Source organism: Lutra lutra, chromosome 9 (genome assembly GCF_902655055.1).
Source record: "Lutra lutra chromosome 9, mLutLut1.2, whole genome shotgun sequence".
Lineage (NCBI taxonomy): Eukaryota > Metazoa > Chordata > Mammalia > Carnivora > Mustelidae > Lutra > Lutra lutra.
Genome location: NC_062286.1, coordinates 90,410,755 through 90,437,408, shown reverse-complemented (window position 1 = coordinate 90,437,408; position 26,654 = coordinate 90,410,755). Strand labels below are relative to the sequence as shown.

At 38.2% G+C, this 26,654-nt stretch overlaps 1 protein-coding gene across 2 annotated transcripts in view; it reads left to right on the top strand.

The window, feature by feature from the left end:
• SEPTIN10 (septin 10) overlaps positions 1-26,654 on the top strand; it is a 67,081-nt gene that overhangs the window by 3,419 nt on the left and 37,008 nt on the right. The window lies entirely within an intron of this gene.

The window sequence follows — 26,654 nt, the reverse complement described above, 5'->3', positions numbered from 1 at the left end:
ATTCTTTTGGTGTGAAGTTATAGAACTCTTTGCCTAATCCTAGATCCCAAACATTTTCTCATCTTTTTCCTAAAAGTTTTAAAGTTTATTATTTTACATTTAAGCCCGTGACCCATTTTTTTTTTTTTAGATTTTATTTATTTATTTGACAGACAGAGATCACAAGTAGGCAAAAAGGCAGGCAGAGAGAAAGAGAGAGAGGAGGAAGCAGGCTCCCCGCTGAGCAGAGAGAGCGATGCGGAGCTTGATCCCAGGACTCTGGGATCATGACCTGAGCTGAAGGCAGAGGCTTAACCCACTGAGCCACCCAGACGCCCCTAAAATTTATTTTATTTATTTGAAAGAGACAGAGCTATCTCCGAGCAGGGAACCTGACACGGGGCTCCGTCGGAGGACCCTGGGATCATGACCTGAGCCAAAGGCAGATGCTTAGTTGACTAAGCCACCCAGGCGCCCCTATTCTTGTTTTTTTCAAAATTATTTTGGTTATTCTAGTATCTTTGCCTTTCATTATAAATTTTAGAATAGTCTGGTCTATATCTACAAAGAATTTTGTTTGGATTTTGATAGGGATTACATTATATCTGTGTATCAATTTAAGGATAATTGAAATCTCTAGTATGTTGAGTCTTCCAACTTGCAGACATGGTATCTCTTCCCATTTCTTTCTTTCTTTCTTTCTTTTTTTTTTTTTAAAGATTTTATTTATTTGACAGAGATAACAAGCAGGCAGAGAGGCAGGCTGAGAGAGAGGAGGAAACAGGCTCCCCGATGAGCAGAGAGCCCGATGCGGGGCTTGATCCCAGGACCCTGGGATCATGACTTGAGCCGAAGGCAGAGGCCTAACCCACTGAGCCACCCAGGCACCCCTCTCTCCCCATTTCTTTATATTTTCTTTCATTTCTTCCATCAGCATTATGTAGCTTTCAGCATACAAGTCTTGCATGTTAGATTTACACCCATTTCATTTTTTAAGCAATTTAAGTTATATTTTAATTTCATCATCCACATATTCATTTTTAACATGTAGAAATACAGTTGATTTCTGTATGTTTATCATGTGTCCTTTGACCTTGCTGAATTCATTTATTCTTGGAATTGGGATTCCTAGTAGATACCTTGGGATGGTCTTCATAGAAAATTGTATCATTTAACACATAGTGACAGTTTTATTTCTTTCTTTCTAGTCTGTTTGCCTTTTCTTGCTGCTTCATTTGTGCTGCTTAGGATTTGTAGCATTATTTGAATAAGAGTGGTAAGAATAAATGTCCTTGCTTTGTTTGTGTTGTTTAGAGGAAGGCATTCAGTCTTCTGTCACAGATGTAGATTTTTTTTTTTGTAGATGTTTTATCAGTTCATGAGGTATATTGTTCTTTAGGTTTTTGGTATTGTCTTTGTCTGGTATCAGAGTAATAACTTCATAAAATTAATTGAGAAGTGTTCCCTCCTTTTTTTTTTTCTAGAAGCGATTGTATAGAATTGTTAATTCTTCCTTAAATGTTTGCTAGCCTTCAGTGAAACCATTGGGACCTGGAGGTTTCTTTTTTAGAGCTTTAAACTTGCAAATTTAATTTCCTTAGTATTTATGTGGCTATTAATATTATTTCTTACTGAGTGAATTTTGTTAATGGGTGGTTTTGTGATCCATTCCTTCCAAGATGTCAAATTTATATGTGTAGAGTTGCTCATAATATTCCCGTTATTATCATTTTGATATCTTCAGGGTCTGTAATGATATTCCCTGTAACATTCTTGATAAGGTTAATTTGTGTCTTCTGCCTTTCTTGGTTCATCTTGCTAGAAGTTTGTCAGTTTTATTTGTCTTTTCAAAGAACCAGCTTTAGTTTATTGATTTTTCTCTATTGTCTTATTTTAAATATAACATTTCTGGTTTTACCTTTATTTCCTTTTTTTTTTTTTTTTGCTTCTTCTTTATTTATTTTGTTTTTCCTTTTCTAAGTTTTCGAGAGAAGACTTTAGATCTTTTTAAAAGATTTGAGACTTTTCTTCCTTTGTAATACATATGGGCTTCGTTTTATGAATTTCCCTTAGAGCACGGCTTTAGCTGTGTCCCACAAATTTGGGGATGTTGTGTTTTCGTTTTCATTCTATATTTATTTTATAAAGAGCTATATTAAATTTCACTTAGTACTCAGGTTTTCAGACTTTTTTTTTAAGAGAGGAAAATATCAAGATTCAGGCAAGTTTCGTATTTTGCTCAAGGAATTACAACTGGTGATGGTGAGATCTGCTCTTGGCCATATTGTTTCACCACTGTCTCCAGCATGTCCCCTATTAGTAATTGCGTAAGTGCTATCATTTAAGAGATCTTGACGGTATAATTATTATTGCTGATTGCAATAGTAGATCTTGAAATAATGTTGACTGCCTTTTGTTGCCTCCTGAGAAAAGCTCTTAGAATTTCCCACTTTTCTAGATTATCCTTACCAAAGCTTTTAAATGGTATCTGAATTTTTTTCAACTCTTATCTGCATTTGTGATTTCCTCTTTCAGCTGTAATGCTTCTGAACTCATTTATGTTTTATTTTAGTTATCCTTCACTGAAGATAATGTTTGTATCGTAGAGTCTTTCCTCATTTGTTGTATTTTCTATTTTGAAGTTGTGATTCATAATTCTTTACTTTCATGTCCTGAAATTAATTACTACCTCAATGCCTTGTTGTATTTCTGGAGAGACATCCTTCTTTCCACTGATCCAGATCCTATAATCATTACAGGATAATGAAATACCCGGTTTCTGTCCCACCTTCTCTGAAGTTTTCCCAGAGAATCCTAATCTTTAACAATCTGTCGTACTGCTCATTTGCCACTTAGTTAGATGCTACCTTGTAATACCTCCTAACTTAAGTTTTGTATTATTGCTTAACTTTTTGCATTCAAGGCAGAGAGGCAGGCAGAGAGAGAGAGGAGGAGGAGGCAGGCTCCCTGCTGAGCAGAGAGCCCGATGTGAGGCTTGATCCCAGGACTCTGGGATCAGGACCTGAGCTGAAGGCAGAGGCCTTAATCACAGAGCCACCCAGGCGCCCCTGCATTCAACTAAGTTTTAATGAGTCTTGCATTTTCCCCCTCTATTAAATGATCTGTCTTCAGGAAGAGCAATCTGTAATATTCTTTGTATCCTTCATAGCCATGATTATATGTTGTTGAGGATGGATGTTGATTACTCTTTATATGGAAAATAAGTTCACCTTGAATAGTTTTATTCTTGTTAAATGTTAAATGCAGAAATTATAAATTCTTACAGGCAGCCAAGAGCTATTTCTTGGTCTACATTTATGCTTTCATGAAGCTCCATCTTCCACCTGGCTAGACACAGATAATGTCATACCTTTCAGACATTCCCAGACTGGTTTTGATCTAACATAGTCCCAGACTACTTATTGTATTGGTATGTACATATGTATGTATTTACGTATGTATGTATGTTATGTATTTTAGTGTGTGGGAGAAGAGGAAGAACAGTGCTTTTAAAATTTTATGATTTTTTTTTTTAAAGATTTTATTTATTTATTTGACAGACAGAGATCACAAGTAGGTAGAGAGGCAGGCAGAGAGAGGGGAGGAAGCAGGCTTCCCATGGAGCAGAGAGCCCAATTTGGGGCTAGATCCCAGGACCCTGAGGTCATGACCTGAGCTGAAGGCAGAGGCTTTAACCCACTGAGCCACCCAGGCGCCCCTAAAATTTTATGTTTTGCTACAGAATAGATGTCCTCTCTTCAAGAGTATGTATCAACCCCCATTTTTAGCCATATTAAATCTAATTTTCTCTGCTTAAGATTTTAAGTACTCCTGATAAAAATACCTGATTTTTAAAGCTCTCTCAATGAGAACTTTGATTTTTACACTTTCTTCTCATTCTGGAAGGAAGTTTGATTTAAATGATGCTTTATTTCAAAAATTTACTTAACACTTTTTTTTTTTAGTTGTTTTTTTTTTTAAAGATTTTATTTATTTATTTGTCAGAGAGAGAGGGGGAGAGAGAGCAAGCACAGGCAGACAGAATGGCAGGCAGAGGCAGAGGGAGAAGCAGGCTCCCCGATGAGCAAGGAGCCCGATGTGGACTCGATCCCAGGACGCCGGGATCATGACCTGAGCCGAAGGCAGCTGCTTAACCAACTGAGCCTCCCAGGTATCCCTTTACTTAACACTTTTAAGACTTGTATCTACTACTGATTTAAAGATCATGGAAATAGGAATCACATTTCTTATAGTCTCAGTAACATAAATAAAAGATTAAAAACTCATTTTAAATACCTTTAAAATAAAAATGATTTTGTAGACTGTAACACAGGCTCTGTTAGTATTACTTGTAGTAAATGTACATATTTTGCTCTAATATCCTTCCTATCTTTCAAATTTGTCTTTGGCAGTTACACTAATTTGAAATTAACTTCTTCCTTTGTTTTTCTCAGCAAGGCTTGAGATTTTTCAATGAAAATTTAGCTGAAACAGTTTATTCCAGAACATGACATTTTGAAGGTGAATTTGTTTGCTAGTCTTAAAGTTGTTCAGAATTATAATTTTGGCACTCCCCTTTTCCTTATTTGCTTAAATAATGTCACATCAAATGTATAGGTTTCCCTATGGCTAGCTACAAACCTTATTATCATAGACAAATGAAGGTGTGTGATTATAGTTTTACTGCTTAGAAAAGTCTTGAGTCCTGGATTTTCTGTGATAGTACCAATTATCTAAGTACCATGATCCCTTTAGACTCTGTGTTTTGGAGAAACGTGGTTACCATATTCTCTCAGTAAACATGAATTGACTACATTGGGAATTCTAGAATTTTCAGATTTCTTTCAGTCTGTTTTTATCAGACACTAAGATAGTTTTAAATTCTGGAGTAAACAATTGTCAGAGCAAATTTTTAAAAAGGGGACTGGGTATTGAGACTAGAAGGGAAGGTAAATCAAACAGCATGTGAAAGATTTTTGAAATTCACCCTTGGGGAGATATAAACTGAGGAGAATGACCCCAGGCTTTAGAATTTCATGCCTACTTCTGTTACAAGGGAAGATGCTTGGAGACTCAAGTGAGAGAAGGTGGTAGTTTCTCTGATAAGAATAGGGGAGAGCTAAGGCTATAGAGCCATGTTCCATTTAAGGCTGTCCCAATCTTCTCCATCTAAGAATCCTATGTACTCTTGGGCACCTGGGTGGCTCAGTGGGTTAAGCCTCTGCCTTCAGCTCAGGTCCTGATCCCAGGATCCTGGGGATCGATTCCCGTATCCGGCTCTCTGTTTAGCAGGGAGCCTTCTTCCCCCCCCCCCCCTTCTCTCTGTCTGTCTCTCCCCCTACTTGTGATCTCTCTGTCAAATAAATAAATGAAATCTTAAAAAAAAAAAAGAGTCCTATGTACTCTGATATCTAGGCCTGAGACAACTGACAGAAAGGTATACATCAGTATAGTAGAGATTGCATAGTAATCATTTAGTTAACAAAAGTTGTGTTCCAAAAACCTTATGACCAGAAGTAGAACTTATATAGGAGGCCTAGGGTTTTTTTCCGGGGTGTCAGATCAGGGTAATGTATTAAATTGAAATATAAACTAAAATGATGCTGTATCTTTAACAAGGTAATATGTACATAGGAAGAAGGGCTATAGTTAAGGGAAAGGAGAAGAGACAGTTTGTGCTTGAGATTTGGATGTGGGGTTGAGCCAGGAGGATGACCCAACTCTACAAGTCCTTGCCAGGTATGATGGATGCCTCAGCCCCTTCCAGCTAGTTTTAGGCATCCTAGTGTCACATGACCAAGGAGTTTACCAAAGAGAACATGGGAGAATCATCAGACATCTCAGATCTTCTTTCCCTTCTCCTCTTAAGAACCAGGTCAAGTTTATCCTACTCTCTGTGTGGGCTATGCTTATAGAGACACCAAGGAGTCCTATTGTTCTGATATGTGTAGAAAGATATTTTGTGAGTCATCTGTATGCTGTTTTTTTAATAGACAAATATAAGTAGTGCATAGCAATAGTTTGCCTAGTTGTATGTATACTCTTTAGCTAGAATATTACTTTGAGCTGTGGATTAAGCCAGAATCACTTGATTGATTTTTGAAAATAAATGATGCCTTTTTAATAAAGGAGCTTTGTTTTAAGAGGAGTTGTTAACTAGGGTAGTCCTATATACATGGATGAGATATTTTCCCGTTTGAAAATTCGTAGCTAGTACTGCTCAGTCTGCAGAGCAGTGAGTCAGGGCTTCAAAAACAAGAGACACTGAATTATCCCACACCTATATGATCTTCATTATTTTCCCATTATACTGCATGAAATCCACTTATTAAAAGTCTTTTCTTCTCTTGTGAAGTATAGCTAGCTCTGGAAAGGCAGTGGGTCACTTTCCTAATGCCTAATACCTAATGGAATCCAGAAAGGTAATCCATTAGGAGTGAATACAGCTGAGCAGTTTTGATTTGGGGCCAGACTGGGGAAGAGACTAGAGTGGGCAGAACAGCATGGGAGAGTGCTGCAAAAGCAAGGTGGAAAAAGACAAGTGGCAAACATAGCTTGTTTCAAGGTTTATCTAGAGTGGTATTTCTCTACCTTTTATTTTCATCATTGCCCCTTAAGGAGAAAAATTAAATTTAAATCAAGTTTAGTTATAGATTTAATTAATCTCTTAAAATTAATTATTCTAATTAACCAAATAACTTTAAGTTCTCCCTGATAGAGGAATTCAATACCAAAGAATAATTCTTTTAGGTAGGTTGAGCTTGGAGGGCTACAGACCACTGAATTTGGGGTTTTTCATGCCCCAAGAACTGATATCTACCACCTTTCTGTGGGTTAGGTAATATCTCCATTATGAATACATGATCTAGAGTTGGTCTTTCTAGGAAGAGGGCACAAATATGCTTTTTTCTTGGTGTAGCTGCTGGATTTGAAAACTTAATCTCGACTATAATTGTTTGTATATCATAGGTAAATAAATGAGGCATTTGTGAACCTACTCCGGACCTGAACTCCATTTATAATATTGTTTCTAATGGAAACTGTATTCTAAATTCAAAAAGCTTATTACTAAAATGAACTTTTGGAAAATAAAACCTATTAGTAAGATTATGATTTGTACTAGTTTAAGTTATATAGTGAAGACTTTGCAAAAGCTCAATATTGAGCTAATATTAAAGGAAGAGATGGCCATAGATTAGAAGAACTGGCTACTAGATACTTTAGGTAGGAGGAAGATTTGGTATTTCAGACTCAGTCTGTATATTCAATCTTAAAATAACATGAGATGCCTTTTAATTATATGGACTAATCATGAAAATTCCCTTCAATTTTTGAGGTATAGTTGTAAAAACTAAAGATAAATTTAGCCATTACTTCCAATTTCTTTGGACATATTTTTATTTCTTTTAGTGGCCTAGTAAGCTCTAAAGATATTTGCAAACGTTAAAGTATTCAGGATAGTTTTTAAATTTTTAGCTAAAGATGTATTTATTTGTTTACAAGAGAGAGAGAGAACATGAACAGGAGGGGCAGAGAGAGGAAAGAGATCTCAGACAGACTCTGTGCTGACATGGAGCCCAACTGGGCTTAGGCTTGGGATTCCGTGACTGAGACCATGGAAAGCAAGAGTTGGACCTTAACCGATTGAGCCAGCCAGGTTGCCCCTCTAGATATATTTTATATGGATTTCTCCTTTGCTGCTTGAGTATATCCACCAGCATAATTGAATGCTACCAATGCTAAAGTGCATTCACTATGACAAGTCTTTGGTTGTATTACCACATTTATTTGCTAACCCAGCGCTAAGTACTCTTACTCCATTTTGGGAGGGAGGGAGCGTTAACTTTCTCAAATTTGTTGAGAAAATCTTGTTTTTTGTTTGTTTTTTAAAGATTTTATTTATTCACTTGAGAGAGGCAGAGAGAGAGAGAGAGAGAGCAGGCAGGAGTGGGGTGAGCGACAAGAGGGAGAAACAGAATTCTGCTGATCAGGGAGTCTGATGCAGGACTCGATCCCAGGACTCCAGGATCATGACCTGAGCCGAAGGTAGATGCCTGACCAACTGAGCCACCCAGGTGCTCCCAGAGAAATCTTGTTTTGTTCATGTTGTTGTACCTCCTCGTACAGGGCTTCGGCAGTTACTTTGTGCTCCAGCAGTTTGCATCTGTTACCACTATAAGCAGTTAATTCTAACAGCCTTCATAAGCTGTACATTTATACTGATGTCATGTTAACTCTTCTCTACTGTGACATGGACCATTGAGATCATTTCTAGGGCTCTCTGTTTTGGGAGAAGATAGGCTGCTTGTCGTATAGTAACAGAGATTCTGTTGTATAGAATAGAAATATAGTTTACAGTTTCCACATAACTCTGAGAGCCAAAGAACTAATGCTGAGTTGTAATTTGAACAGTTGGAGAAAATTTTTAATCGCCTTTTGCATTTGCTTATTTTGATGTATACTTTTTTTTTGTGCTTACAGATATGTTGTCTTAATTACTTAGTTTATCCTCAGATGTTCTCAGTTTTTGTTAGCAACTGCTTTCCCATGTATTGCTTCCTTATGTTTAGTTAGAAAATTGTTATGTCTTCATTACTTTTTTTTGTTGAGGTATAATATATGTGTAGTGAAATTTACCCTTTTTTTTTTTTTTTAAGGTTTTATTTATTTATTTGACAGACAGAGATCACAAGTAGGCAGAGAGGCAGGCAGAGAGAGAGGAGGAAGCAGGCTCCCCGCCGAGCAGAGAGCCCGATGCGGGGCTCGATCCAGGACCCTGGAATCATGACCTGAGCCGAAGGCAGAGCTTTAACCCACTGAGGCCACCCAGGCGCCCCTGAAATTTACCCTTTTTTAATACAAGGTTCCATGAATTTTGATGAACACATACAGTTATGTATCCGCAACCACAATCAAGGTATAAAACCATCCAACCCCCTATTCCTTATGCTTTGCTGTCTTCCTCCTAATCTCTGACAATCACTGATCAGTTTCTGCCCCTGTTGTTTTGCCTTTACCAGAGTGTCCTATGTATGGAATTGCTGTAGCTTTTGAGCTGGCTTCTTTCACTGAATATAATACTTTTGAGATTTGTCCCTGTTTTATGTTCCTTTTATTGCTGAGTATTATTCCATTGTATGGATGTGTCACAGTTGAGTTTGTTCATTCTTTCTCCATTTGAGGAACATTTGGGCTGTTTCCAGTTTTAATAGTTTTAAATGAAGTTACTGGTTACATTCACATACAGGTTTTTATGTGAATATAATTTTTTATTTCATCTGGGTTGATATCTTGGAGTAAGATTGCTGAGTGGAATGGTGTTTATTTAATTTAAGAAACTGTCAAACTGTTTTCCAAAATGTTTGTACCAATTTGTATTCCACCAGTAATGACATGTTGCTCTGCATCTTTACTGGTGGTGTCAGTTTTTTAAAAAGTAATTTTGATAGGTATATAGTGATATCTCGTGATTTGGCTTTACCTAATGACTGATGATGTTGAGCATCTTGTCATATGCTTATTTGCCATCCCTATATTCTTGGTGAAGTGTGTGTTCAAAACTTTACCCACTTATAAAATTAAGTTCTTGTATAATTATTGAGTTGTACAAGTTTTAAATATATATGTATTTCTCATATATGTCCTTTATGAGATAAATGACTTAAAAATGTGTCATCAAAGTATGTGTATTGTGTTTGCATTCTCTTAATAGTGTGTTTTGAAGAACAGAAATTTTTTCATTTGTTAGATTCAATTTATCATTTTTTCTTTATGGATCACACTTCTGGTATTGTAGCTAAGACATTTTTGTCTAACCTAAACTAAGGCCATAAATTTTAGGTCTACAGTCTGTTTTGAGTTAATTTTTATATATGATACAAGGTTCTACAAGGCTCCTTTTTCTTCTCCTTCTTCTTCTTCTTCTTCTTTTTTTTTTTCTTTTTTTTTTTTTTTTTTTTTTTTTTTTGCATATGGGAGTCTAATTGTTCCAGCACCATTTAAAAAAAAAAAGACTGTCCTTTCTCCATTGAATTGTGTTTGCACCTTGTTGGAAATCTTCCCTTCTCCCCATTATCCCTTTGACTGCTCTGGATCACATCTCTCTCTTCCATTCCTAACATTGACCATATTCTGCTTTCTTCTTTAATTGCCTCCTCTTCACTAAGCTCCTTGAAAGGAGGAACTTTTGTATGGGACCAAGGATGGTAAGGGTATCCAGGCAGATGGATTAACAGTTGCAAAGCGCCTTCCTGTGGTGGCATGCAGCTTTGGCGTGTCTGAAAACATGCCCAAAGTGGGGGCATCAAGAACAAGATGAAGCTGGAGAGATAGATAGATGGTGGTCAGATCCTGTAGGACCTTAGAGAGTCCATAGTACCAAAGGAGAGTATGGCCCAGGAAAAAGGATTGCCCTACAGAGGAACAGGGCATCATCACAGCATAATATTCCTCTTTGTTAGTACAGATGAAAGAGGAATAATAAAATTTTTCACTTATTTATTGCTTGTGTCTTATTTCACAGTTCCCTAGAGATTTCTGCCCATTGCTTTTCTTAGGTTAGGAAGGATTAAGCCTTCCTTATGTATTTGTTAATTTAGTCAGAGTATAGTAATATTTACCAATTTTACGTGTGACCAAACTTTTCCCAGAGGGGATTTGTGGGAGCTTTAAGGCTTACTGTCATTAATGGACACCCTTATAGTACGGAACCTATTATCACAGCATATGCTTTATGTCTGTCTTCCCCTAACTGAATGGAAGCTTGCTGATAGCCTGGACTTTTTTCTATTTTGTTAAGTTATACTTCCCCTGTACCTAGGACAGTTCCTGTAATGTAGTAGTCACTCAATACATATCTGTTGAATAAATGCCTTTTTATAGGTATTTAAAAAATATTTATTTTTTTTTCTTTCAGTCTTTAAGTTCATATAAGTGATACTATTAATGGATATCAATTAAAAAAGGTAATATTTATTCTCCTCCTTCTAAGAATCAAACTCTTTATGCTTGTTCATATGTAAATAACTTGTAACCATGATGTCAATGCAGTCTTAAATTCTTATTTTGTCATTTAATCTCACATCATATCATTTCTCTTAATTTTCATAATTATTGCTTCCAATTGTTGTGATAATATTCCCCATAGTATTTCAGTATAGACTTTCATATGCAACTTTTTCCTTTTTTAAATTATTTTTTTTATTTTTTTAAGATTTATTTATTCATTTGACAGAGAGAGAGATCACAAGTAGGCAGAGAGGCAGGCAGAGGCTTAACCCACTGAGCCACCCAGGTGTCCCACTTTTTCCCTTTTTAAAAAACATTTCTTTTTCTGACTTATAAAAATGGAAAACTACCTTCTAAACTGCAGCCTACTAGTAGTAATACAGCATTAACTATGTTCAGTCTAAAAAGTAAGACTGACTGGCTAAGTGAGTTAGGCTAAGTTTTTTAGTGCTCTAAAATATAGAAGAATTACCGATATGGATGAATTCCAGTCTTAGAGAATCAGTGGAACTTAGAAATGAGAATTATCACTGTATTTTTAATAATCATAAAAAATTACCCTAGATTAATTATATACTTGACTAAAGATTTGGGTGATTAGACTCTGAGAGATCCAGAGGGGAACCTTAAACTCAGCATTTCCAAAATTGCATCAAACGTATTCTGATTTATCTCATTTTCTTTCCTGCCTCACAGTAACATCTACCAGATTATCTTAGGTCAAGACACTTGAAGGTGGGCAGGACTTCACTTTAAGGCACAGTGGATGTTCAGCCCCCTGCCCTCCTTGCCTTGTCCAGGCTCATCTTTTCTGTCCTCCTTGCATTTAACCTTAAGCCTCCTTAGGCTTAAATGATAATGAGCTTACTGCTGTTTTCCATCCATTCCAAGTATACTTGCATATTTTGCACATATCAGTTCCTCTATTTTCTTTTCCCATTGGCTAGGAATATTTGTATTTCTCCTTAAGTCTTTGCTCAAGCCTTTTCTTGGCAGTATCTTCTCTGACCATGCAGGGTTCATTATACCCTGAGCTATCGTTGTGTCCTGTTCATAAACTGAAAGACTGTTTTTTCACTGTACTATAATTTAAATTGCAAGGATATTACTTATTCACTTTTGATCCTCAGTGCCTGGGGATTTCTGTCCTGAATATGGAAGTCCTTTTAGTAAGTATGGTGTGCATTTGTGGAACAATTAAAAAGCAGTTGTGTATTGATCGTCTTCACCTGATTCCTCAGTATTCTTTTTTTCCTCAGATATTCCTTTTCAATTTTAAGTCTTTTTACTGAGTTTCTTTTGCCTTCCCCCTTCTTCAGCTCCTTTTCCCTTTTGCTTTTCCTGGGTGAAATAAATGACTTTTAAAATTTGATTGGCTCTTTTGTCTCCTAGTCTGCATGGAACATACTCCTTCTCCCAGGAATTCAAGCTGTCTACTTTTCATTTAATTAAGCCTTGAGATTTAGTTTCAAGAACTATTTTCACCAACTAGCAGTTTTGTTGTGCCTTTCCTTACTTCCCCTTGTCTGAGCATGCAGTTTCCATGACTCATTCTTCATTCTCTAACACATCACATACTTCTTCCTCATTTCCTTGCTCATAGGTATGCAGTCATAAAATTGAGTTGAAAGAGACCTTAGAAGATCATTATTTTTGTTTCCCACTCAGTGCAGAAATTGGTCTACTGTTTGACCAGTTGATGACTGTATCACTGTTTGAACCACCACACTCCCCTCCCTCAACACCCCCCTCCCTGCAACTACTGCCCTGGGGAGGGCAGTAGCTGAATCCGTTCACTCTTATTAGACAGCCATTCCACTCTGGCTAGGCAGCCCTAGTCCTTCAGTAATTTCTCCTCACTCTGTCAAATTGGCTTCTCTAGTCCATTCATACATTCTAATTTTTCCCTTGGGGTTTCATTTCCCCTAAAACAGACTATGGATGTTTGAATGTCCCTTGACGGAGTAGTAGGCTAAGGATGTTGGGAAAAAGTTCAGATTGCCTTGATTCACACAGTGCTAGAAAGTAATTTTAAGACAGCCTAAATAAAAACTTATGTGTAAGACCTGAAACCCTAAAGAACTTGGGAAAAATTTAGATTCATTTTATTTAAGCCTCAGGGTGTGAAAAGATTTTTTAATCTTTTTGTTTAGGGAAGAAACCATAAAGGCAAGATTGATAAATTGGGCTCTTATGAAAATTGAAAAGGTCAGTGACAGATCGGAAAAGATATTTGTAATACATATCGCAAGTACAGGGTTATATCCCACAGCTTTTGTTAATAAGAGGAGCAAAAAAGGGATACCCTGATGGGCAAATGGCAAAAAACATGAACTGATGATTTATGAAAATATGCTGAAAAAGTGTTGAGAATACTGGACATCAAATTAAGATGTCAGTGTTTGCCTATCAAATTGACAAACACTTAAAAAGTGTTAATACCCTGTATTGTTGACTACATAATGAAATGAACATACCAATTTTGATTTTTGTTTTTGTTTATATTTTTGAACATACGACTTTTAGAAATGTGAGTAGGTTTTTTTTTTTAAGATTTTATTTATTTATTTGACAGAGATCATGAGTATGCAGAGAGGCAGGCAGAGAGAGAGTGGGAATAAGACTCCCTGCTGAGCAGAGCCCATGCAGGACTCTGGGATCATGACCTGAGTTTGAAGGCAGAGGCTCTAACCCACTGAGCTACCCAGGTGCCCCAGGTATAGCCTTTTTGAGGGGCACTTTGGCAATATGTTCGTACCTTGACCAATAATTATATTCTAGGAATTTATCATGAGGAAATTATCAAATGCACAAAGTGATTGATGCTTATACAGCTATTGCCCTTTGGCTCCTCCAAGAAGCAGATGCTCAATTTAGGAGTGTTAGAGGTAGATTGGGGATAGGAGGTAGGGAGTGGAGAACAGAAAAGGAGGAAACAGGACTGGAAAGGAAGAGCCTTCAGTCTCTGATGCAGTTGCAGACAGCCAGCTGTGAAAGGAAAGAAGCTGGAAGCTAGAACCTGGTGGAGAGAGCCTCAGACACCATGCAGGTCTGGCAGAGTCTGGCCAAAGCAGTGGAAAGCTCTCTTGACTGTTACGGGCTGCCCATCTAGCAAGAGGGGCCAGGTCCTGACACCCTCACTGTGCTCAGTCCTGGGCTAGGGGCTTCCAGGGAGGATTGGTCTCCCAGAGGAGTACTAGGCAGATCCTGAAGGCTCCATCCGTAGCTGAGGCTGTCAGCCAGCTGCATTCTTGTACTCAAAGGGCAGGTTCTTGCTAGAAGGGAAATCTAAGTAGTGTACCACAAGAGGGATGTTCAGTGCAGTGTTATTAAAAAATGACACATAAGGAATGGTATTTTTCATATAGTAAACATAAAATACTCCCATTTCTAATTAAAGGGAGAGAAGTAATTTCAAAATAAATTGTATTTATTATTTTAAGTGGCCTTCTAATTACTGTACGTTTTGTTAAGCTTGATACCCCTAACTCGTTATTACATGAATTTCAAGAATTTCCATGTCTTGATCTTCTGAGCTGAATTTTAGACTTTGTAGTTATCCTCTAATTTTATATTTGTTGGAGATGATGGTAACACTGAGGTGATATTTTGATGGAAATTTGACTACCCCAACCTGCCCTAAACGGAGACTGTCCTGGGGAAATCCAGGTGGGATATGCACACACGGGCTGCTGTACGCTTTGCCTTATGCTCTCCAGTCTTACTGGTTTCTCTGAATTCTTTCTTTTCCCCCTGAGTTGTAATTAGCATCTACTTCTAGAATCAGGTAATGTCATTATTACTTGTTTTTAGGAAAAGTTTAGATTGGCGCTCTTAAATTTAAGATTCCCTTAACCTGAAGAGTTAATAAAAGATTTTAAATAATGAGTTCGTGGAATCTTGCAAAATATTATTTTAAGTCAAAGAACTTTGTCATCTTAAACCCATAAAATAGCTCAGGTAATTATTTTGACCACTCTCTGCTTTTCATTCTCTCTTTACTCCACACTCCCCCCGCCCCCGTTTTCTCCTGAAGAACTCCAGGAAACACCAGGAACAATTTGAAAACTTTGGTTCTATTTCTTGGATTAATTTTATAAAGAAAAAAAAATGGGACAATAAAGTTAAAATGAAGCTGTGATAAAGCCAAGTCACATTTCTGTTCCTGTAAGGTTCATTGTTATACCTAGAGAGAGGGGCAGATTCAAAATGTTTACAAGTAAGGAAACTTGTTATCTGAGGTCCTATTGTGAAAGAATCACCAAATGTTTCCCTGTAATTGGCTGATAGGAAAAAGGTCATCTATTTTATGTCTCCCGCAGGACCCCAGAATAAGACCCACCTCTGTTGTTTTGCCCATACTCCCCAAACTGAAATTTTGAAGAAAGTAGAGCACCCATCTCTTCCCCAGCTGCCCCAAAATATTATGGCCCTTTTTTTAATGATTCATTATATATTACAACTTTTAAAAAGTGTGTTAGACTTTGCCAGGAGTTAAAGGTACTGTATGTTGTTGTTTTTTTTTTCCATGTAGATAGTGTGTAGATCTAAATTTTTTATGTGCTTGTGTATGATCTGTATATGTATTTAAAATAAAGTAAAAACTATAGAAAAGCAAACTGAGTAACCAAGTATAGGAGGTGATTTTGTAGTCTTCCTTGGAATGAGATTGATCAATGGCTTTGTGTTTCTCTGAGGTGAGTTCTTAAGATCAAGGACTCTGTCTTATTCCTCCTGAGACCCCAGTACCCAGCACAGTGATTTACACATAGTAAGTGATCATTGGTATTGCAGACTGGAAATCTTCTAATTTTTTTTAGCTTAGCGTTTGCCACTAGAGGGACTTGGTCAGCTCTTGTCCCCGTGTTATTTTACCTCCAGTAATGTCTTGTTAATTTGTTAAAAACTTTATTCTAAAACTTGTTTTGGAAATATGACTAGTCAGGTAGTGACAGTGGGAATATTAAAAACAACTATTTTTAATACTTCTATGTGACTCATTCATACTTCCTGATCAAAACATTTATCTACAGAGATATTAAGTGGACTTTTTTTGGCAAGTATTCAGAAACACAGGAAATGAACAATCAAAAGCAGATTTGAAATGAACTTACATAAATGACAAATATAACTGAGGTTTTATTAGTCAAAATTTAATGATGAACTAGTACAAAACCTATCCCATTTTTTAAGCATATTTTACTTATCAACCAAAGTGCTAGCTCAGCAAGTATTTAACAAAAATATGCTAGTCATTATGTTAAAACTGTGAAGCTTTCTTACCATAATTTTTTGACATCAGGAAGTAGCACGGGCCATGGACTGTTCTACTCTCTCACTGAGTGTGTCTAAGGCAAGGCTCTAAACAGGGCCCCCAAACAGTTACTTTCTGTGGCACTTCTTTGCCTTTACCAACAAGTCAGACTCTTGAGATGGACACTTCAAAATTCCTCAGTCAGATACCTATCTGTTGTACGTAATCAGTTTCTCAACCTCATTTATAACCTTATTCGTAACTACAGTAGGAAACCAATGAAGTTTTTTTTCCTTCCACGAAACTCTTATATTTGCTGTTTTCTTTCTCCAGATACTAAATTCTACCTCCTCCTGGTACTCAGGGATTTTTTTTTTCTTCTACCCTAAATGCCACCTTCTTTCTTGCTATATATACCACTTTTCCTGACTCATTGCAATATCATGGTCTTCTCTGAAAACTGCTTTGGCCTTTAATGATCTCTTTTTCCACATCTCCATAACTACCACTGCTCTTCTTTGCTCTTACTTCTGTGTTCTGGCATAGGAGAGGGACATGAGCTACTGCCTATATGGCACACAATGACTAGGGACAGAGGAACTGGCTGGAGGGAATAAGGTGAAGTATGCATAGTTAAAAAACAAAACCATAGGCCAATTTGATGTGCTTGTGTATTTTTCACTTTTTTAAATTGTGAAAATACAGCCAGTACCTAAGTATTCATCACAGAACTTTTGTGTGCTTTATATAAGGACATCTTCCAACTGACAAGAGGACAAGAGTCATTTCATGTTGAAACAATGTGTTCAGTTAAGTACTCAGGATTTGGAAACACTGTATATGTAGTAATTAAGTTACAAGGCTTGCTTCAATAGCTTATATTACCCAGAATGTACAGAGGGAGATTGTTAGCATTCTGTAAAATCCAGTCATGATCCACACCTATGTATCTGTGAGATTGCATTCATAATCCCAATGTGTGTGTGTGGGGGGGGTACTTTAAGGTGCCAAAACCACTATTCTCTTGCTGCAGTGGTAAGATTCTCCCTTTCATCATACATGTGGTCAAAGCTGTTCATTACAGTATAGTTTATTGTAATTAAAGACTAGGGACTGCTTAAATAAAGAAAGAGATCCACATATATTGTCATATATAAAACAAAATACTATACTACTGAAGGAATGAAGTAGATCTGCCTAACAGTGAAACAGTCTCCATGAGAGATTAAGGGGAAATACCACAATGCAGAGCAATACGCCACTGCCGTTTTTTGTTTTTTTGTTTTTTTAAATTAAGACACCTGCTTATTCACATACGCTCATAACATGCATGGTCTTTCTCTGGAAAGATACATAGGTCTGTTGAGGTACTAGTAAATCAAGGATAGAAGAGGAACTTATTTTGCACTATTTCCTTACTGGCACTGTTTACATTTTTCTTACTATATCCATGTGATGCTACTTTTTAAAAAATGCCACATTTCCTTAGTATCTTGTGCTTCACTCAAAAGTACAATAGCAATTATTGGGGCAGCATTGCTTTGAAATTCCCACTTCTCTTGTACTTTTCTTCCCCCATTCCTCACTGTTGAAAATAGTGAACATTTGTTTGGTTTATAGCCAAACAAATTGGTACAGTAGTGGAAGGAACATCAGCTTCACAGGCAGATCAGACCTATGTCTATGGCTAACTGGCTTTTGTGATTTGGGGTATGTTATGGAACCTTTCAGTATCCTAATTTTCTCATGTAGGCTGTGGGAATGAGAATATGTATAGCTCAGGGGCACCTGGGTGGCTTAGTGGGTTAAGGCCTCGGCCTTTGGCTTGGGTCATGATCCCAGGGTCCTGGGATTGAGCCCCACATTGGGCTCTCTGCTCAGCGAGAAGCCTGCTTCCCCCCCTCTCTGCCTGCCTCTCTGCCTACTTGTGATCTCTGTCTGTCAAATAAATAAATAAAATTTTAAAAAATATATGTATAGCTCAGAAACTAAGAAATGTACTTAAATAATTAATGTACTTAATGAGCTATATAGTGATTGGCATATGACAGGAATCCTATAAATGATAATTACTTCTGTTTTAATTGGATAACCAAGGGACTTGTTCAGATTTTTAAATACTTATTTTCCTAACTATACTGAAGTTGGATCATTAACATTTGTATTTGCCCTGGCATGCTACTGTGGAATATACCAATCTTGAGTATCTTCTTGGCTTCTAGAATATTTTTTAGTGAAATAGCTTTTTTCCCTTTTTAATCCTGTAAAGTCTTTCAGTTTTAAAAGTTTTTAATTTAAATTCAATTTAACATATAGTTTATTATTAATTTCAGAGGTAGAATTTAGTGATTCATCAGTTGCCTATAACACCCAGTGCTCATTTCATCAAGTGTCCTCCTTAAGGACCATCACCCAGTTACCCCATCTTCCCCTCCATCAACCCTCAGTTTGTTAACTATGGTTAAGAGTCTCTTCTGGTTTGTCTCTCTCTCTGATTATGTCTTGTTTTATTATTTCCTCCCTCCTTCATGCTCCTCTGTTTTGTTTCTTAAATTCCACGTATGAGGGAAATCATATGATGATTGCCTTTCTCTGATTGACTTATTTCTCTTAGCATAATACCCTCTGCTTCCGTCCATGTCCATATATGTGTGTGTGTGTTAAACACATCACACACATATATAAATATATATATATAAATGTATTATATATATATATAAATGTGATATGTTTATATATTCTTTATCCATTCATCTGTCACTATATTTGTATCCTTTGGAAAAGTACCTAGAAGTATAATTGCTAGGTTTTAGGGTAGCTCTATTTTTTTTTAAAGATTTTATTTATTTATTTGACAGATAGATCACAAGTAGGCAGAGAGGCAGGCAGAGAGAGAAAGGGAAGCAGGCTCTCTGCTCAGCAGGGAGCCCGATGTGGGGCTCGATCACAGGACCCTGGGATCATGACCTGAGCGGAAGGCAGAGGCTTTAACCCACTGAGCCACCCAGGCACCCCTAGGATAGCTCTATTTGTAGCATTTTGAGGAACCTCCATACTGTTTTCCAGAATGGCTATACCAGTTTGCATTCCTACCAGTGGTGTAAGAGGGTTCACCTTTCTCCACATCTTCGCCAATATCTGGGGTTTTCTTAGTTGTTCATTTTAGCCATTCTGACAGGTGTGAGATGGTATTTCACATCTGTCAGGTGGTTTTGGTTTATATTTTCCTGATGCTGAGTGATGTGGACCGTTTTTTTCAAGTGTCTGTTGGTCATTTGTATGTCTTCTTTGGAGAAATGTCTGTTCATATCTTCTGTCCATTTCTTCACTGGATTTTTTGTTTTTTGGGGGGTGTTGAGTTTGGTAAGTTTATGGATCTTGCATACTAGCCCTTTATCTGATAAGACAGATGCAAGTATCTTCTCCCCTTCCATAGGTTGCCTTTTAGTTTTGTCAACAGTTTCCTTTGCTGTGTAAAAAGCTTTTTATCTTAATGAAGTCCCAATAGCTCATTTTTGCTTTTGTTTCCCTTGCTTTGAAAGACATGTCTAAGAAGTTGCTGTGGCTAAGGTCAAAGAGGTGGCTGCCTGTGTTCTCTAATAGGATTTTTTAAAAACATTTCTTTTCAGTGTAATAGAATTCATTGTCTATGCACCACACCCAGTGCTCGATGTAATATGTGCCCTCCATAATACCCACCACCAGGCTCCCCCAACCTCCCACCCGCGCCCCTTCAAAACCCTCAGATTGTTTTTCAGAGTCCATAGTCTCTCATGGTTCATCTCCCCCTCCAGTTTCCCTCAGCTCCCTTCTCCTCTCCGTCTCCCCATGTCCTCTGTGTTATTTCTTATGTTCCACAAATAAGTGAAACTATCTAATAATTGACTCTCTCTGCTTGACTTATTTCCCTCAGCATAATCTCTTCCACTCCCGTCCATGTTGCTACAAAAGTTGGGTATTCATCCTTTCTGATGGAGGCATAATATTCCATAGTGTATATGGACCGCATCTTCCTTATCCATTTGTCCGCTGAAGGGCATCTTGGTTCTTTCCACAGTATGGCGACCGTGGCCATTGCTGCTATGAACGCTGGGGTACAGAAGGCCCTTCTTTTCACTACGTCTGTATCTTTGGGATAAATACCCAGTAGTGCAATAGCAGGGTCATAGGGAAGCTCTATTTTTAATTTCTTGAGAAATCTTCACACAGTTCTCCGAAGTGGCTGCACCAACTTGCATTCCCACCAACAGTGTAAGAGGGTTCCCCTTTCTCCACATCCTCTCCAACACACGTTGTTTCCTGTCTTGCTAATTTTGGCCATTCTGACTCATGTAAGGTGGTATCTCAATGTGGTTTTAATTTGAATCTCCCTGATGGCTAGTGATGATGAACATTTTTTCATGTGTCTGTTAGCCATTTGTGTGTCTTCATTGGAGAAGTGTCTGTTCATGTCTTCTACCCATTGTTTGACATGATTATTTGCCTCACGTTGAGATCTTTTATCCATTTTGAATTTATCTTTGTATATGGTGTAAAAGAATGGTCGAGTTTCATTCTTCTACATATAGCTGTCCAATTTTCCCAGCACTGTTTATTGAAAAGACTATCTTTTTTCCGTGGTATATTCGTTCCTGCTTTGTCGAAGATTATTTTACTGTAGAGTTGAGGGTCCATATCTGGGCTCTCTACTCTGTTCCACTGGTCTATGTGTCTGTTTTTATGCCAGTACCATGCTGTCTTGGTGATCACAGCTTTGTAGTAAAGCTTGAAATCAGGCAACATGATGCCCCCAGTTTTGTTTTTCTTTTTCAACATTTCCTTAGCAATTCGGGATCTCTTCTGGTTCCATACAAATTTTAGGATTATTTGCTCCAGCTCTTTGAAAAATACCGGTGGAATTTTGATCGGAATGGCATTAAAAGTATAGATTGCTCTAGGCAGTATAGACATTTTAACAATGTTTATTCTTCTGATCCAAGAGCATGGAATGGTCTTCCATCTTTTTGTGTCTTCTTCAATTTCTTTCATGAGTGTTCTGTAGTTCCTCGAATACAGATCTTTTACCTCTTTGGTTAGGTTTATTCCCAGGTATCTTATGGTTCTTGGTGCTGTGGTAAATGGAATCAATTCTCTAATTTCCCTTTCTGTATTTTCATTGTTAGTGTATAAGAAAGCCACTGATTTCTGTACATTGACTTTGTATCCTGCCACATTACTGAATTGCTGTATGAGTTCTAGTAGTTTGGGGGTAGAGTCTTTTGGGTTTTCCATATACAGTATCATGTCATCTGCGAAGAGAGAGACTTTGACTTCTTCATTGCCATTTTCAATACCTTTTATTTCTCTTTGTTGTCTGATTGCTGTTGCTAGGACTTTTAATACTATGTCGAACAAGAGTGATGTGAGTGGGCATCCTTGTCGTGTTCCTGATCTCAACGGGAAGGCTGTGAGCTTTATCCCATTGAGGATGATATATATATTTTTTTAAAGATTTTATTTATTTATTTGACAGACAGAGATCATAGGTAGAGAGGCAGGCAGAGAAAGAGAGGGAAGCAGGCTCCCTGCTGAGCAGAGAGCCCGATGTGGGACTCGATCCCAGGACCCTGAGATCATGACCTGAGCCGAAGACAGCGGCTTAACCCACTGAGCCACCCAGGCGCCCCTTGAGGATGATATTTGCTGTGGGTTTTTCATAGATTTTATGAAGTTCAGGAATGTTCCCTCTATCCCTGTACTTTGAAGCATTTTAATTAGGATCAGATACTGGATTTTGTCAAATGCTGTTTCTGCATCAATTGAGAGGACCATGTGGTTCTTCTCTCTTCTCTTACTGATTTGTTCTATCACATTGATTGATTTGCAAATGTTGAGCCATCCTTGCAACCCAGGGATGAATCCCACCTGGTCATGGTGGATAATCTTTTAATGAGCTGTTGGATCCTATTAGCTAGGATCTTGTTGAGAATCTTAGCATCCCTATTCATTAGGGATATTGGTCTGAAATTCTCCTTTTTGGTGTGGTCTTTGCCTGGTTTGAGGATCAGGGTAATGCTGGCTTCATAAAAAGAGTCTGGAAGTTTTCCTTCTGCTTCAATTTTTTTGAAACAGCTTCAGGAGAATAGGTGTTATTTCTTCTTTGAAAGTTTGGTAGAATTCCCAGGAATCTCTCAGGTCCTGGGCTCTTGTTTTTTGGGAGGATTTTGATCACTACTTCAATCTCGTTACTAGAATCAGTATATTCAGGTTGTCACTTTCTTCCTGGTTCAGTTTTGGAAGTTTATAGTTTTCCAGGAATGCATCCATTTCATCTAGGTTGCTTAGCTTATTGGCATATAACTGTTGATAGTAACTCCTGATGAATGTTTCTATTTCCTTGGTGTTAGTTGTGATCTCTCCCTTTTCTTTCATAATTTTATTAATTTGGGCCTTCTCTCTTTTCTTTTAGATTAGTTTGGCCAGTGGTTCATCGATCTTATTGATTCTTTCATAAAACCAGCGTCTAGTTTCATTGATGCGTTCTACTGTATCTCTAGTTTCTATCTCATTGATCTCTGCTCTAATCTTGATTATTTCCCTGCTTGTGTGTGGAGTTGGCTTAATTTTTTGTTGATTCTCCAGTTCTTAAGGTGTAGAGACAGCTGGTGTATTCTGGATGTTGCCATTTTTTTGAGGGAGGCTTGGATGGCTATGTATTTCCCCCTTAGGACTGCCTTTGCTGCATCCCATAGGTTTTGGACCGAAGTGTCTTCATTCTCATTGGTTTCCATGAATTGTTTAAGTTCTCCTTTGATCTCCTGGTTGATCCCAGCATTCCTAAGTAAGGTTGTATTTAGGTTCCAGGTGTTTGAGTTCCTTCCAAACTTTTCCTTGTAATTGAGCTCCAGTTTCAAAGCATTGCAATCTGAGAATATGCAGGGAATAATCTTAAGTCTTTTGGTATCAGTTGAGCCCTGATTTGTGACCCAGTAGGTGGTTGTTCTGGAGAAGGTTCCATGTGCACTTGAAAAGAATGAGTATCCTGTTGTTTTAGGGTGGAATGTTCTGTACATATCTATGAGGTCCATCTGGTCCAATGTGTCATTCAACGCTCATGTTTCTTTATTGATTTTCTGCTTGATGATCTATTACTGAGAGTGGCATGTAGGATCTCCTACTATTTTACTGTATTCATATCAATATGACTCTTTATCTTGATTAACAGTTTTCTTATGTAATTGGCTGCTCCCATATTGGGGGCATAAATATTTACAATTGTTAGATCTTCTTGGTGGATAGTCCCTTTAAGAATGATGTAGTGTCCTTCTGTATCTCTGACTACAGTCTTTAGTTTAAAATCTAATTTGTCTGATATGAGAATCGCTACCCCAACCTTCTTTCGAGGCCCATTGGCATGAAAGAGGCTTCTCCATCCCTTCACTTTCAGTCTGGGTGTATCCTTAGGTTCGAAATGGGTCTCTTATAGACAATATATGGATGGGTCCTGTCGTTTTATGCCATCTGCAACCCTGTGTCATTTTATGAGCGCATTTAGGCCATTCACGTTGAGAGTGATTATTGAGAGATACATTTTTATTGACATCGTGTTATCTGTGAAGTCTTTGTTTCTATAGATTGTCTCCATATATTTCTGTTCAATAATATTCTGAGGATTTTTCCTCTTTTATAGAACCTCCCTTAATATTTCCTGCAGTGTCAGCTTGGTGGTCACATACTCCTTTAAACCTTTCTGGTCTTGGAAACTCTTTATCTCTCCATCCATTTTGAATGTCATTCTTGCTGGATAAAGTGTTCTTGGCTGCATGTTCTTCTCATTTAGTGCTCTGAATACGTCTTGCCAGTCCTTTCTGGCTTGCCAGGTTCCTGTGGACAGGTCTGATGTTATATTGATGGGCTTTCCTCCGTACCTAAGGAGGAAAGTACCTCGTTGCTTTCAAGAGCTCCTATTTACAATTATGATTCATCATTTTCACTATCAAGTGTCTTGAGGTCTTTCTAGATTCTGTGGTCTTGGGGACAGACCTTTCTACCTTTAGTACATGAATGCTGGTTCCATTCGCAAGATTGGGAAAATTTTCGTGGAGAATTTGTTCAACTATATCTTCTAGTCTTTTTTCTTTCTCCTCCCCCTCAGGGATTCCAATAATTCTGACGTTGGAACGTTTCATGGCGTCATTTATTTCCCTAATTCTGTTTTCATGGCTTCTAAGTTGTTTATTCCAGGCTTCCTCCTGATCCTTTTCCTCTATATGTTTGTCCTCCAGATCACTAATTCTATCTTCTGACTTAGTTACCCTGGCTTTTAGAGAATTTAGATTAGATTGGAACTCATTGAGAACATTGTGAACATCATCCTTGGTGGCTTTCAGTTCTGCTCTAATCAATTCCATTTTGTCATCAAAGGCTTTCTCCAACCTAGCTATTGCCTGGATAATTGTTAGCCTGAATTCCCTTTATGACATACTGTCTATGTCTATATCTCCATATCTAATAGCTCTGTTACAGAAGGCCCAGTCTCTGTACTTTTCTTCTGTTGGGCATTCTTCATTCTAGTCATTTTGGTGAGAGATGGCTGAACGGATGTGTAGCTGATTGTATCGACCGTGGTGCAGGCAAGGTGCACCCTGGAACGCTTCTGAGCAATCAAGAGTCCCCACCCAAAAGAAAGAAAAAAGAAAAAAAGAAAGATAAAATAAAAGAGAATGCCCAGCCCAAATGGGCCCCAAGGTAAGATTTATGAAATATAGAAACAAAAACAGACAAAGAAAAAGACTGACAAAAGTAGATGACAAGAGAAAACAAAATAAATAAAAACAACAAAAAAAGCTCATCAAAAAGTACCCCAAGTGTAAGATTTATATACTACCAGGATAAAAGTAAATACACAGAAACACTGGCAGAAGAAAAGATGGGAGAGTGATTATAAATTCTCAGTGTGGTTGAGGAAGGTTATTTTGATTCTTCCTGGATGTATTTTGATATCTTTGTTAAAGGACTCAACTTCCTAAGATAAAGGGTGATTAGAAACTGGTTTACCTATAAGGGTAGCATTGATTGGGGAAAGGGGATTAGCTTAAAGCTTAAGTCTATAGGAATATTAAAAAAAAATGAATAAACAAATAAAATTAAATTAAAAAATAGAAAAGTAAAAGAAAAACACAAGTGTATGTATCAAAAAGTTCAGGTGAAAAGGTTATTATGGAATTTGATATAGTGGACATCTCACTGTGATGGTAAATAGGTTAGTGGTGGTTGTCCTCTTGTCTTTTTTTTTTTTTGGTTGGCTTTTTGGGGGAGGGGCCTGCTGCATGGTTTTTCAGGGAATCTTGCTGGAGTTATGTCCTCCTGCCCCCATCAAGGGGGTGGGCTCTGAGGAAACCACTTTTTCAGGCTTTTGTTCTCTGGAGGTTTTTTTGTTGGTTTGTTCATTTGTTTTCTCTCCCCTTGGCAGCTCTTGATGGTTTTTGGAGGTTTAGAGGAAACAAACTGCACCCAGACTTCCCTTGAGAGAAGCCTCAGTCTGTTCCCCTCTGGGTGTTCCAGAGCACATAAATTCCCCCTCTGCCATTAGCAGAGCACGTTCCCAGTCACGGTCTCTGGGGTCACAGGAACTCCCGCTTGTACCTAAAACCATGAGAAATACTAACTGCGGCTGTCTGGGCAGGGCCAGACCGCCAGAGAAGTCCCAAGCAGAGAGAGCACACTGAGATTTTCCCGCCGGCCTGGGCTGGGAGTGCTCAGACTCTCCGAGTTGGAGAGAGCGCGGGCTGGCACCCGCGCGCACCTCTCTCAGGGGAGGTTGTGGGGCACAACTCAGACTCTGGTCGCAGGGCACGCACATGGGGAGTGCAAAAAGGCTGTGGTTGTGCAGGCTGGCATCTACACACACCTCTCAGGGGAGGGTGTGGGGCCCAACTCAGACTCTGGTTGCGTGGCTTGTGAGTGGAGAGTGCAAAGGGCTGTGTTTCTGCCCGCTGTTGAGGCTCTCTCACCCTCGCGGGTGCTGCCACCCAGGTGCTCTCAGGCATGATGGTGGCTCAGGGACGAAGACCTGGCTTCTTTGCCACACTCTCTTTGGCTCAGTGCCAGCAGTGACTTTCCTGGGTCTGGGGGACTTAAGCCCCTGTCCCTAACTGTCCCAATTCCCACAATTTTCCCCCAACGATCCTTGGCTCTTTTTGAGTGCTTTTAACCATATTCGAAGTTAATGCTGGTCCCCAATCACAGAGCATTCTCGTATTGGTGTATTACTTTCCAATGGGTGGCTTCTGGTGGCTCCCTCCCCCTTTTGTTTATCTTCCGATGTCAGTCCGATGTTCCCACTGCGCTTTACCTGTCCACTGGTGTCTTTTGCCCCCATAGAGATCCAGAAGTATATAATTCTAATCTCAGGCTGATTTCATGGGTGATCAGA